The 13,449-nt window shown below is 45.8% G+C and overlaps 1 non-coding gene and 1 pseudogene across 1 annotated transcript; one reads left to right on the forward strand and one right to left on the reverse strand.

Annotated features, from left to right (window-relative positions):
* LOC108491417 overlaps nucleotides 1–11,887 on the reverse strand; it is a 19,469-nt pseudogene extending 7,582 nt beyond the window's left edge.
* Nucleotides 8,693–8,764, forward strand: Trnaa-agc. The gene has a single exon. It is a non-coding gene; the product is annotated as a tRNA-Ala (tRNA).
* Nucleotides 11,888–13,449: the final 1,562 nt, after the last annotated feature.

Below are 13,449 nucleotides of genomic sequence, written 5' to 3' on the forward strand. Positions count from 1 at the left end.
CCTTTCCCCACATCCTCTCCAACATTTGGTACCATTTGTTCTCTTGATGTTAGCCAGTCTGACTGGGGTTCAAGAGAACAAATGATACCCTGGTCAGACTGGATTGTTTCTTTTTCTTTTTCTTTTTTTTCTTTGTTTTTTCAGTGTTTTTGAGACAGGGTCTCCCTGTAGCCCCAGCTGTCCTGGAACTCACTATGTAGACCCGGCTGGCCTTGAACTCACAAAGATCCGCCTGCCTCTGCCTCCCAGGTGCTGCGATTAAAGGCATGCACCACCGGGCTTGGATTGTTTCTTTTTAAAGACATTATTTTTAATTATGTATATGTCTGTGTGTGGGTATGTGCATGTGAGTACAGGTGTCCTTGAAGGCCAGAGGTATAGAATCCCCTGGAACTGGAGTTACAGGCAGTTGTGAGCTGCCTGGTATGGGTTCTGGGAACCAAACTTGGGTCCTCTGGAAGAGCAGTACACACTGTTGGGCCATCTCCCCAGCCTCAAGTCTGGGCTCTTGAACTGTTTGCATGCTCTCTGTCCAAATGTTTCTTGGAAACCTAGTCCCCAGTCCCTCCTTGCCAGGACTGTGGAAGAAAGTGGCTTCATTGTCTAAGTGTTCCACATTGGAAGCCTTAAATATCTTTGAGAAGGCAATCCCAGTTGAGGGTCAGATCTCAGGCTGAGGCAGGTTGGCCTGCTTTGGAAACTGCCCATTCCTGCCATACTCTCCTGGTGCAGTGACTCAGGGGAGCTGGTCTGGTCATTGAGGAAAATCTTGCTTCCAAGACAATCTGTTGGCTGAGGTGATAAGAGCTCTGCGAACTGAAGATGCTGTGGGAATAGGAGGGGTTGCCATTCCGATGCTAATTTTGTGAGATGAATTCTAATAAGAACCTCATGCCTGTATACCACAGATGAGGACAGTAAAGCCCAGAGAGGGAAGTGGCTTGACCAAAGTCACCCAATGGACAAATAGGTACATGATAGGGAGCACATTGTTGAAAGGCTTAGGGACCATTGGCGTTGAATGGGTTCCAATCTCAGCTTTTATCAACAATTCGTTGTGGCAGGAGAATCAAGCTCTGTAAGCATCAGACTGTCCACATGTAAAATGGGAAATGGCAACTATCTTAAGGGTGCTTGTGAGATATATGTGGGAGACCACACTGCCTGGCAGCCCTCCCTGCCCCCCAGGGCAAGCAGCCTCCAGAGAACTTGCTGATCAGTCCTCCCTGCCCCCTAAGATAAGCAACCTTTCCGATGATTCAAGATAAGCCTGAGCAACCACCAATTTCCTTAGCCTGCAACCAGACTCACGGTGCCAGGTCCCCTCATCCTAAGGGACATTCATTAACCTGTTGAGACAACACCTTCTCTTCCCCTTCCCCAGCTAATTTCCTGCTTCAGCCCGTATAAGAATCCCCGTGGAAAAATAAACTTTGGCAGCTCAGCTTGATCAGAGTTCTTTGTCTTGCTGTCAGTCTTCGTGTCTCTTGTCCCATCATTCCAGGTCCCTGGGAGTTCGAGTCTCCATCTCCCGCCCTGCAGGCCGGGGCAACTGGCACCCAACGTGGGGCTCGAACCCATGACCCTGAGATTAAGAGTCTCAGGTATAAGGTAACACACAGCTGGAAAGACCTTTACGTCTTCCTGAAACGTAGACTGATTAATAAATGTCAGCTATTATGGTTTATTATTTCTGTTACCATTACATATTGACAGAGCTGTCCTAGGATTTAAGACCTCCTGATTCAAATCTTTCTTCTGCAGGCACCAGCCTCCTTGAGCTCAGAGTGACAGCAGATCAGCTAAGCTTCCTATGGTCCATTCATTCCTCACACGCTGATTGAACACCTTTTATGTGTCAAGAAAAATACTAGTTCTCTCTATCTCTGTCTCTGTCTCTTTGTCTCTGTATGTCTATGCAGGGGTGAGGGAGAAGAGGGGGGAGAGAGAGAGAGGGAGAGAGAGAGGGAGAGAGAGAGAAAAGAAATCAGAAAGGGGGCAGGGCAAGTGATAATCAGAAGGTAGAAAAATGAAGCAAACAGTCTCTGCTAGCAAAGTGAGCATAGGTTTAGAGGTAGGAGAGGAGGAAGTGAGATGTCCTAATTTGTTTCTCCATTGCTGTGACAAAACATTCTGCCCAATACCAACTTGGGGAAGAAAGCGTTTATTTGGCTTATATATCCCAGGTCACAGTTCATTCGGGAGCCCAAAGTAGGAACTCAGGGCAGGAACCCAGAGGCAGGAGCTGGAGCACAGGCCATGGAGGAATGCTGTTTACTGGCTTGCTCCCCCGGCCCCTGCTCAGCCTGCTTTCCTATGCAGCACAGGCCCACCTGCCCAGGGATGGCACCACCCACAGTTGTCTGGGCCCTTCCACATGGCACAACAATCAAGAAGATGCCTCACAGACATGGCCACAGGCCAGTTCAATGGAGGAAATTCCCCAATTGAGGCGCCTTCAACCCAGGTGTGTAAAGTTGACACTAAAGCTTCCAGCACAAGAGAGGAGCTATTCTAGTGTGCGAGATGCAATCATCTAGGAAGGTCAAATTAATTCTAGAAACATCCTGGAAAATCAAAGAGCCTTTTGGAGCCTTTGTAGCTTCAAGCCAGTTCAATATCTCCTGGGTTACTCATCCCCTCCCAAGACACAGTCTCCACACATGCCACTCTCTAGTTCTGGAGGCAGATGTCCCATCCCCTGACCCAGAAACTGGAAACTAATTGGCCCTGGGTGGGCAGCTGAGGGAACCTAGAACTATCCCTTCTGGGGATCCAACTCTACATTGTTACCAGCCCTCTTTTTCCAAGTAGGAAAATGCTTTTTTTAGAAAAAATTTTTTTTGCATTTATATATGTGTGTATGTATATAAAATATGTGTGTGTATAAAATGTGTGTGTGTGTACACATATGCCATAGTATGTGTGAGAAGGTCAGAGGACAACTTGTTAGGGTTGGTTCTTTACTTCTATTGTGTGGGTCCTGGGATTGAACTCAGGTCATCAGGATTGATGGTAGGCATGTTTACACACTGAGTTGTCTCATGGGCCTGAAACATACTTCTTAGTTGTGCAGAGCAGCAATCATCCATGGAAGAGACTGACCACATCTTGCCTCTGCTCTTCTGAGAGTTAAGATAATGTTTGTGTAAGGACTGGAAATAAGATGTTCAGCAAGAGGCCCAGATGGGTATCCAACAGCTGTCAATATCTGTGACGTGCAGCATAAAGTCGGTGAGGCTTCCAGCAATGAACATGTATAAGTTTTTCTAAAAGGAGTAATGAAAAATGATTTAAAATTGGGGGTGGGGGTGGGTGGAACGAAGCGTGACCAGGTGCTTTCATCTCTGCCACCTAATGTGGTATTGATCACAGTCACATTTCAAAGATGAATAAACTGAACCTCATAAAGGATAAGTAATCCACCACAGATAATGAATGGTAGAATCAAAGCTAAAATCACTCCTTAGAAATTAACAATGTGAGAAAAGAGCACAGGATGTCTGCTTCTACTGACCTGATGAATGACAGTGAGGAGATCAAGCAAACTGTCTACTGGAATCCTATGTGTGCTTCAGACCCCAGCTTTAAGAGAGCTTGTACCTGCTTAATCACTCCAACCAGAGCTGTCTTCTCCCTATTTCTTTAACAGTGTGTTATTTTTAATTTATTTGTTATTTTATGTGTATGAGTGTTTGCCTGCATGTATGTAAGTGCACCACATGTGTGCAATACCCTTGGAAGCCAGAAGAGGGGGGTCAGATCACCCTGGAACTGGATGGTTGTTAGCTGCTATGTGGGTGCTGGAAACTGACCCCTAGTCCTCTGGAAGAGCAGCCAGTGCTCTTAAGCCCTGAGTGATCTCTTCAGCTTCTCTGTGTGTTATTTTTTTCTATGCCTGTGGCCTTTATCTCCTGAACTAGCTGGCTGCATGTTTTTGTTAGTAGGGGAGTTTGGACAGGACAGGCACTGTTCGTAGATGGATGGATTCACAAAGGTAGGTGGAAGGGCAGGTTACCATGGTAGAGAGAACAAGGGATATAGATTCAGAGGCACCTGCGTTTCAATCCTGGCTCCACCACCAGCTGGCTGGATGGCATTGAGTGATTCCTTCCAGGTCAGACTAATACTCTTACAGGTTGGGTCATAGTTAAAACTCCTAGCACAATACTTTGGATGTGGAACCTCTTTTCCCATTGCTTTATGTTTCCATGTGAAGGGATATCAATGAGTGTAACACTCCTGGCTTCCTTCTGGTCCTGTGCTCAACTTCTCTAGAGAGGAGCAGTGAATTATGTGGATTATGTGGCTGGTCTGTTTGGGAGTAAGAAATGGACCCCCCCCCCACATACACACATGCACGCACACACGTACGCACGTTGCATCTGTCCTCTCTGAAGATTGTGTACCTAGAAAGAAACAGAAGAATATGCGTTTATATGGGTTGAGGAATTACAAGTGATTTTTACTTTCTCAAGATTTTTCTGGTTTTGTGTTTTAGTTATTTGCTTATTTTTTACAAGGAATTTATTACAAGGAAATATTTTAATCAAAAGAATTAGTGATTAAAAATAAAACCCACAGGCTGGTGAGATGACTCACTGGGTAAAGGCACTCACTACCAAGCCCGAATTGGATCCCTAGGACTCACACGGCAGAAGGAGAGAACTGATTCCCCAAAGTTGTCCTCTGACCTCCACACACTCACTGTGGCATGTGTGGACTCCCTCACACACAGTACACATACACACACACACACACACACACACAAATTGATTCGTTTTTAAAATAACCCTATTTAAAAATACATATAATTTGGGGGCTGGAGAGATGTGTCAGCAATTAAGAATGCTTGGTGTTCTTTCAGAGGACCTGAGTTCAGCTCCTGGCACCCACGTCAGGTGTCTCACAACCACCTGTAACTCGAGCTTCAGACTCTAGCTTCCAGCCTACTCAGATGTGGCATGCACACACACACAGACACATACATGACAATAAAAATATACATATAATTTTGAGAGGGACAAAATTATCCCAGGATCCGCCAGCAGTATCTAGTGGGCACCCACTCTGCCCAGGACCCTGTGGCCTTGCCTTGGAGCATGCTGAGTGTAACCATGATCCTTGCCCTGAGAGGGAGGAGGCAGGAGCGCTAACTGCTGCATTTGGAAATTCAGAGGTGGAGCTGGGTTAGAGCTAAGGTGGTCCGCAAGAACGTGGAGGTGATCAATAGGGAGCTGATCAATTCAGTGAGGATGTAGTGCCAGTTTGTTGTACATCTGGAGGCTGCTAGCCAAACAGTGTGGGGGCAGGATGCTCACAAATGGTGAAGATGAAGCAAGGCAGGAGGAAATCTGGACTCAGGGAGAGGGTGAGTTCTGAGGAGGCTCCCTCCTGACAGCTGGCCTGAGTCTTGCAGGATGAACAGGGTTTTTGCCACGGTAGAGAGGGTGGCAGGGGATGAGGGAAATGAGGCCACGAGGTGAGCAGAGAATTGACCGCAGTGTTTTGGCATTCCAAAGCCCAAGTACAGCCTAAGGAGAACTTAGTGTGTCCTGCCCAAAATGCCTGGATTTGACTTAGAAGGCAATGGGGATTTTGTTTGTTTTGTTGTTTTGTGAGGTGGACTCATACTATGTAACTCATGCTGGCCAGGAACTCACAATACTCCTAGTTCAGCCTCCTTCTCAGACCAACAGAAAGATTTATTTAAGTTTTATTTAAATTATATGTGTGTACATGTGTTTGTGTGGGGGTATGTGCATGTGAGTGCAGTGCCTGAGGAGGCCACAAGGATCTGATTCCCTAGACCTGGAGTTACAGCCAATTGGAAGCTGCCTGACAAGGGCATGGGAAACAACTAGGGTCCTGTGTAAGAGCAGTACATGTTCTTAATCCTCTTAACCACTGGAATTTTTGTTTGGTTTTTTAAAATATTTTTTTGTTCTGAACTATCTATTTATCTATCATCCATCCATCCACCCATCCATCCATCCATCCATTGATCTATCTATCGCTCTATCTTTTTGAAACAAGGTCTTCCTGTAGCCCTAGCTCGCCTGGAACTCTGTGGAGCCTGGCCTTGATCTCACAGAGATTCACCTGCTTCTACCCGGGATTAAAAGTGTGCATCACCATACCCGACTTGAACTTTTATTTAAATGTAACTTAATATTTTCATCAGGTGAGCCACCTGATGTGGGTGTTTGGAACCAAACCTAGGTCCTCTGCAAGAGCAGTACGTGGTGTCTCTCCAGCTGCCCAGCAGCAAGAATTTTAAGCAGAGGTGCGGCATATTAACACTGCATTCCTGTACCTGTACTGGGGATGGAAGACAGGGCAGGACCCGGGGCAGGAGACCAGTTAGGGTGAGTTTGTCTCAGCCTAAGCTAGAGGTGATGGGGAAGGCCTTATTAGGGTAACAGAGGCATGGAGCCAAAGACCAGAATGGAATTTGCAGGGTGAGATAAAATCTGAAGAGTGGATTGGTGGTTTCCAACTTTTTGCTTAAATTGCCAAATGACAAAGTTTGGCTTTGAGAATCAGAGTGTCTCTGTCACACTAATCTAACTCTGGTATTATATATTTAGGCAATATATAAATGGGCATGGCTGTGTTTCAATAAAATTTTATCCACAAATCTTTTTCCTGGAAGGAAGCAAACTTCTCAAACTTTAGCCTGCAACTCACCCAGCTGGAAGGCTTATTACAAACGTCTTCTTAGAGCTCCATTGCTGGAGCTGACAGCTTATATTTCTAGCAAGTTCTCAGGTGCTGTGGCACTAGTGGTGTGGAACACACACTTTGAAAAAAGATCTCTGTTCTAGAGGAATTGAGAAAATCAAGGATAATGCAGCATGGTGTGGTAGTTAAGGTCCCAGGCTCTGAGTGCGAGTTTAGTGCTGTTATTTATTTTGTGAAATCCTTGAATCTGTTTCCTTGTCTGGAAATGGGTATAATCCTGGCACCTCCTTGTGTGGTAGTGGACAGGTTTGGTTCACTGAGGTGGGGCCAAAGGCAAGCAATGAGGGTAATGTGAATACAGGCTCCCGTAGAGGTGAGCAACAGGAAGTGGAGATAGCTTCCACCTAGAGGTCTCAACATTCTTGTTGAAACAGGAGAAAAAAAGTCCACCAAAAATGAGTGGGTGAAGGTGGAGCTGGTGGGGAAACATGGGGTTTGGAGGCCCTCAGACTGCCTTTCTTATCCCCTCGGAATGGGCCTTTTTAGTTACTTCTGTTGCTGTGATAAAATACCCTGACAAAAGCAGCTTAAGGGAGAAAAGGTTTACTTTGGCTCACAGTTGAAGGGTACAGTTTGTTATGGTGGATGTCCTGGTGGCGGGAGCTTGGTGCAGCTGCCATGTCACATCCACAGTCAGGAGGCAGAGGAAACTATGGTGGATGTCCTGGTGGCGGGAGCTTGGTGCAGCTGCCATGTCACATCCACAGTCAGGAGGCAGAGGAAACGAGCACTCTTCTTTATGCCGTCCAGGACCCCAGCCTAGAGAATAGTGCCACCCACTTTCAGGGTGGGTCTTCCCACCCTAATCAACCCAGTCCAGATAATCCTTCACAACCATGGCCAGAAGCTCATCCTAGGCGAGTCTCCATTCTTTCAAATTGATATTAACCATTGCGGGTCTGAGTCTCAGGTTCCTCAGCAGCTCCCTGTTGATCATAGCACCTCCTGCTGGGGATCTCATAAGACACTGTCAAGAGCTAGAGGCTGCAGATATGGCAACCCTCACTGTACTTATCCTTAGAGTGAGGGGAATGGAGAAGGGGAGACAGACACAGAAGAGGAGGGTAGGAGACTTAATACAAGCCTCACGAATCATACCTGACAGAGTTCCCCCAGATTTCTTCTCAGGCTTTCAAGTTGTGTAAGGACACATATCCAACACAGAGGGCAACTGCAGGGACATAGTTGCTGGTGCCAGGAAGGGGAGATTGCCCTCGTTGGCAGGGAGAGGACAGAAGTTTGCTGAGAATAAGAGGGAGGCCCTGGCCACCGGGTAGAGGGAAGAATGACCTGGAGACCGAATGTTCTTACTATGGTGGCAGAGGGTTCAGTCCAGCAGGAATGGTGATGGAAATGACAGCTCCAAGGAAACCCAGACTGAGAAACCATGCCCCTGCCTCTGGCCCTCTGTGCCTTCCTGCGGCCCTGGGGGTGAATGGCATCTGCCTTAGCTTGAGGAATCCTCCTTGGAACACTTTGAGGGGCTTGTTGAAGGGTTAGCAGAGGGAACTTGTGAGCCAGAAGAGAGACTGAATCACCTAGCCTTGGGCAGGTCTGGGTCTCAATTTCCTCATCTGTGAAATGGGAAACCTTTCAATTCCTGGTGACTCTGATGGTTAGGTTCTGAAGAGGGCAGCTGGCAGTGTCCCTCACTCCACAGTCTCTGCTGCCTCCAACCAGCTTCCTCTGAGTTCTGTTTCCTGTGGTCTATTCACCTGCCTCTTTCCTACTCCCTCCAAGGTCTCACTAGAGAAAACAAGCCGGAACTATTGGTGTAATAAAAACTTACTATGTCTAGCATGGTAACACAGGCCTGTAATTCCAGGTGCTGGGGACATGATGGTAGAAGAATTGCAAGTTCAAGGCCAGTCCGGGCTACAGAATGAGTTCTAGAGCCTGCTAGAACTTAGTGAGGCCCTGTATTAAAAGAAAAAGTAAGTAAAGGATTGGGGGTATAGCTCAGTGGTAGAGCGTTTGCCTAGCATGCATGAGGTCCTGGGTTCAATCCCCAGTACTGAGAACGACAACAAAAATAAAAAACAACCTGCTCAGCAGTTAAGACTGCTCTTGCAGAGGACTGGGTTCGATTCCCAGAATACACACATGGTGGCTACGAACTGTCCTTAACTCCAGTTCCAGGGGAATCTGAAGCCCTCTTCTGACTTCCGCGGCATTGCATGACACAGGTGCACTCACATACATGCAGGCAATATACTCATACACATAAAATATAAATAAATAAATAAATTAAATAAATAAATAAATGAGATGTTTAAAAAATCCCAGTACCTTATTGCCAGCTGTGATGGCATAAACTTTTAATTCCAGCCTTCTGGAGATGGAAGCAGGATGATCCCAAGTTCAAAGCTAGTCTGGGCTACACGTGGAAACCATCTCAAACAAGACAAACAAGGATCAGCAGAAGAAAAGATTATTGCTGCTTCTAAATGACATGTTAGGGTTCACTGGAGTCCTCCTGGTGATACGGAGGCCACGGGTGACTCTTCTGGGAGGAATGTTGGAGAAAGCTGAGAAGACAAGCTGATGTACAGTGTGTCTCTTGTCTGCTTTTATAGCCAGCCATTGCTTTGATTCCATAAAAGATGACACAGAAACACAGATGACACATTCATTTTTTAAAAAAATATTTTGCCTGGTGGCACACGCCTTTAATCCCAGCACTCAGGAGGCAGAGACAGGCAGATCTCTGTGAGTTTGAGGCCAGCCTGGTCTACATAGCAAAAGCCAGGCCAGCTGGGACTACCAGAAGACCCTGTCTCAGAAAGACCAAAAAACATATTTTATCTGTTACTTTTATTTTATGAGTGTAAGTGTAAGTGTACCTGAATGTGTGTAAGTGTACCTGTGTCATGCAATGCCCCTGGAGGCCAGAAGAGGGTATTGGATCCCTTGGAACTGGAGTTATGGACAGTCGTTAGCTACCATGTGGGTGCTATGAATCGAACCCAGTCATCTGCAAGAGCAGCCAGTGCTCTTAACCACTGAGCCATCTCTCCAGCCCCCCGCCACATTCACTTTTTGACAGAGTTTATAAAGCTCTGATTTGGTCTTTATAACAGCTCATCATCTGAGTGGTCAGCACAGGCAGAGAGCAGAGCAGATGAGAGTATCCATAGGGAAGATGGACAGCCAATGCTGGACTCCAGGCCACGCCCCCTACTAAATGCAGTCTGTGCTCTGTCATGTGTTCTATGAAGCTTCAGATTCAACTGACAGTGGTTCAAAAATATTTGGAAAAGAATATGTCTGTGCTAAACATATACAGGCTTTTTTGTTGTTGTTACTCCCTAAACAATATGGTATAGTGACTGACACAGCAGTTGCATCTATTAGGATAAGTAATATAGAGATGGTGTATGGGCAAGCAGAATGCCACTTCATATACGGGATCTGGGAATCCAGGGATTTGAGTATCTGTGTGAGGAACTGGAATTCATCCCCTATGGATGCTGAGGGATGACTCCTGATCATGGCCAACTTTCTTAAACTCTCTGTGCTTCAGCTCTATGATCTGTAAAAGGATGATGATGATGATGGTGATGATGATGATGACGATACGTACTTTGCAGTGTTACTTTGCTAAAGGAGTCAATATATATGCAGTTCATTCTAAGACCCAGCAGAGTGATTAATATATTTATTACTTTTTCTTGCATCCCAGGGTCCCACCCGTTGGGTGTCCAATGGAAAGGCTGTAGGCACACTCAGGGTGTTGCGGTCCACACACCTCCAGTGTCCTTTCTCAACCCTGCAGGTATGTGCCCAGCAGCCCTGCTGGAGTTATTGATTGAACCAGGGTTTCTGAGTAACCCAAGTTCTTCTGGTCAGATCCTATCTCCTGGGAAGTTGGCATTTCCTAGAACCTAGTCATTCTATCAACCTGGGCAGGTTCTTAAATTGAGGACATGTACACTTTGGAACTGTGAGATATGAACGGGCAAACCAAAGTAGAAAGAGGGAAACAAAGCAAGTGTGTGGAGAGAGGTAACTAAAATATCACATGACAAGAGAGAGGAAGGGGTGGGATGGAGACAGAGAGATGGGACAGTGGCTGTCTACATCCTGGCATTCCACTTCCTTAGGATCTGAAGGTGTGTGTGTTGGCTCTAGGGCCAGAAGTCTTGGCTTGAACCCACTATCTTTTTCCTTATTAACTGTATAATTTGGGACAAATAGCTTCAACCCCTCTGTGCCCAGCTTCCTTGTCTGCAGAAGGATGAGAACAAAGTCCTACTGATTGATTACTGTCTGTCCCTGATTCTTCCATTACCTTTGGGTGGGTGGATCTTCATCACTATCCTAAAGCAGATAACTGTGAAGAGAAAAGATTTACTTAGTTTAGGGTTTTAGAGTTTCAAAACCCAAGATCTGTCATCACTGTGGAGTGGCATCTGGTGAGAGTGGTGGAGGACCGCATGTCATGGCTAGAACTCAGAATGGTGAGTGAACACATCTGGAATCAGAGCAGAAACAAATGGCATGCCTTAAGTCAGGCTTACTCCTTTAATATCAGCTTCCTCCTGAGGGTCACATGGGAATAACCAAAGGGTTATTCTCATGAGAGCCACTCACATGAGAACTACCATACCGTCTTCTTCCAATGACCTAAGAACCTCTATTCTAGTTAGCTTTCTGTTGCTGTGATAACACCATAACCCAAAAGCAACATGGGAGGGAAGCATTTATTTCACAATCCATATCTGAGGAAAGCCAAGGCAGGAATCTGGAGACAGGAACTACAGCATAGACCATGGAGGAATGGTGCTAACTGACTTGCACCCTCCTGGCTGGCTCAGCTACTTTTCATACACAGTCTAGGTCCACCTGCCTAGGGATGGCACCACCCACAGTGAGCTGGGCCCTCTTGCATCAACCAGCAATTAAACAGTGCCCCACAGATATGTCCACAGGCCATTCTGAAGGAGGAAATTCCTCAGTTGAGGCTCCCTCTATCCAAGTGTCTCTAGTTTGTGTCAAGTTGGCAAAAACTAACCAGCACCACCTCCCATAAGGCCTCACCTCCAGGTTCCACTGCTTTCAAACTGCCTCTCTGGGGCTCGAGGCTTTCATCCCAATGGTCTCTTGAGGGATCAGCTACCTTAGTGGCTGTGGTCTGGATCATTTCAGGAGTTTAATGAACTTGAGTTGCAGTCTTGATTCTACCTTTTGCTTTTGGATTAGCTTTGGGATTTGGAATATTTATCTCTTTTATACCTCATGGTTTTCATCTGCAAAGTGAAAAAGCATCAATCTATAGGGATGCTGTAAGGATTGAGTGCTCAGTGTTTAACAACCAACTCTTGGGACAGAACTCAATTTGTAGTGTTTGTTAATTTCCATGATCCAAACACCCACACTGCAGCTGATTTCAAGGTAGCAATGGAGGATGACTGAATGTGGAATTGGCAAGAAATGTGCGGTGTTATCTGGTATTCCACTCCACAGATACAACAGATTACCTGAGCCTAGATAACAGTTAAGGGCAGTAAAGTAATTAGGAACTGATGAGCTTTTATTGTATTTGTTTTTATTGTAATCTATTTAATTGCAAGCCTATGTAATATCGTTTTTAATAACTGCTGTTTAGAATTGGCTTGCAAAGTTCTTGAAAATTTAATAATCAGCTCTTGTAAAATGGTCCAAGCTGGTTCCACATACTGTTGTAAGAGCTAAAGCTCAAATTGGGCCTAGGAGAGAATGCAGCACATCCATAGTGCTCAGTCAGCAGAACCCTATGCAATCCTTGTTATTGTACACTCTATGATTACAATAAAAAGTCAGGAAAAACACACTTACAGAAGTTGCTTTTCCCATTACTATGTCAAAACAGCCAACAGAAGCAACTTCTGGGTGGAAAGATTTACTTTGGCTCACAGCTTCAGAAGTTTTGTCCGTCACTGCAGGTAGGGCATGGTGGCATTGATGGAGGTGGACTCATGGCAGAGGTGCCTGACGCCTTGGTAGATCAAGAGGCAGAGAACAGGGGAATGAAGAGGTGGCTCAGCAGTTAAAAGCACTGCTGCTCTTGTAAAAGATGCAGGTTTGGGTCCCTGTACCACATGGTGGATAACAGCCATCAGTAACTCCAGTTCCAGAGGATTCAATGCGTTCTTCTGGCCTCCATAGGCATTGCATGCTAATGGTACACTTACATACATGCAGACAAAACCTTCATATACATAAAATAGAAATAAATGTATCTAGGAAAAAAAAAAGAGCGGAGAGCAGGACTGGAGGCGGGGCAGGCTGCAACCAGCAACATTCATCTCTAGTGACCTACTTCTCATGGGCAGGACACACCATCTAAAGGGTCTATCACTGTCCCCAAACCAACATCCCTGGCTGAGGACCAGATCAAAGCAGAGCTTTGGGTGGACTTTTCAGACTCATCTATAACAACTTAAAGTGCCTTTATGAAGCTAAGATCACTCTGTTTGAGGAACACGGACTTTAGGTTTGTGCATGCATCATGGTTTGCTCATGAAATTACTGTCCCCAGCCTATGTTCAGAATTTAGGCCTAGAAAATAACTAAAAATTGGGGTTAAAAAGTCTGTGAGTCTGATTTCCATCATGTGTGAGAGCAGAAAGTTGGGTCTGTTCCTCAGTAGGTTGGTGGTATGAAGGCAGCACTGTGTGGTGAGCAGGGACATGCTCTGCCTGGAAGCAACAACCTGGAGTCTAC

This window comes from Nannospalax galili, unplaced genomic scaffold (genome assembly GCF_000622305.1).
Source record: "Nannospalax galili isolate Female #2095 unplaced genomic scaffold, S.galili_v1.0 scaffold380, whole genome shotgun sequence".
NCBI lineage: Eukaryota > Metazoa > Chordata > Mammalia > Rodentia > Spalacidae > Nannospalax > Nannospalax galili.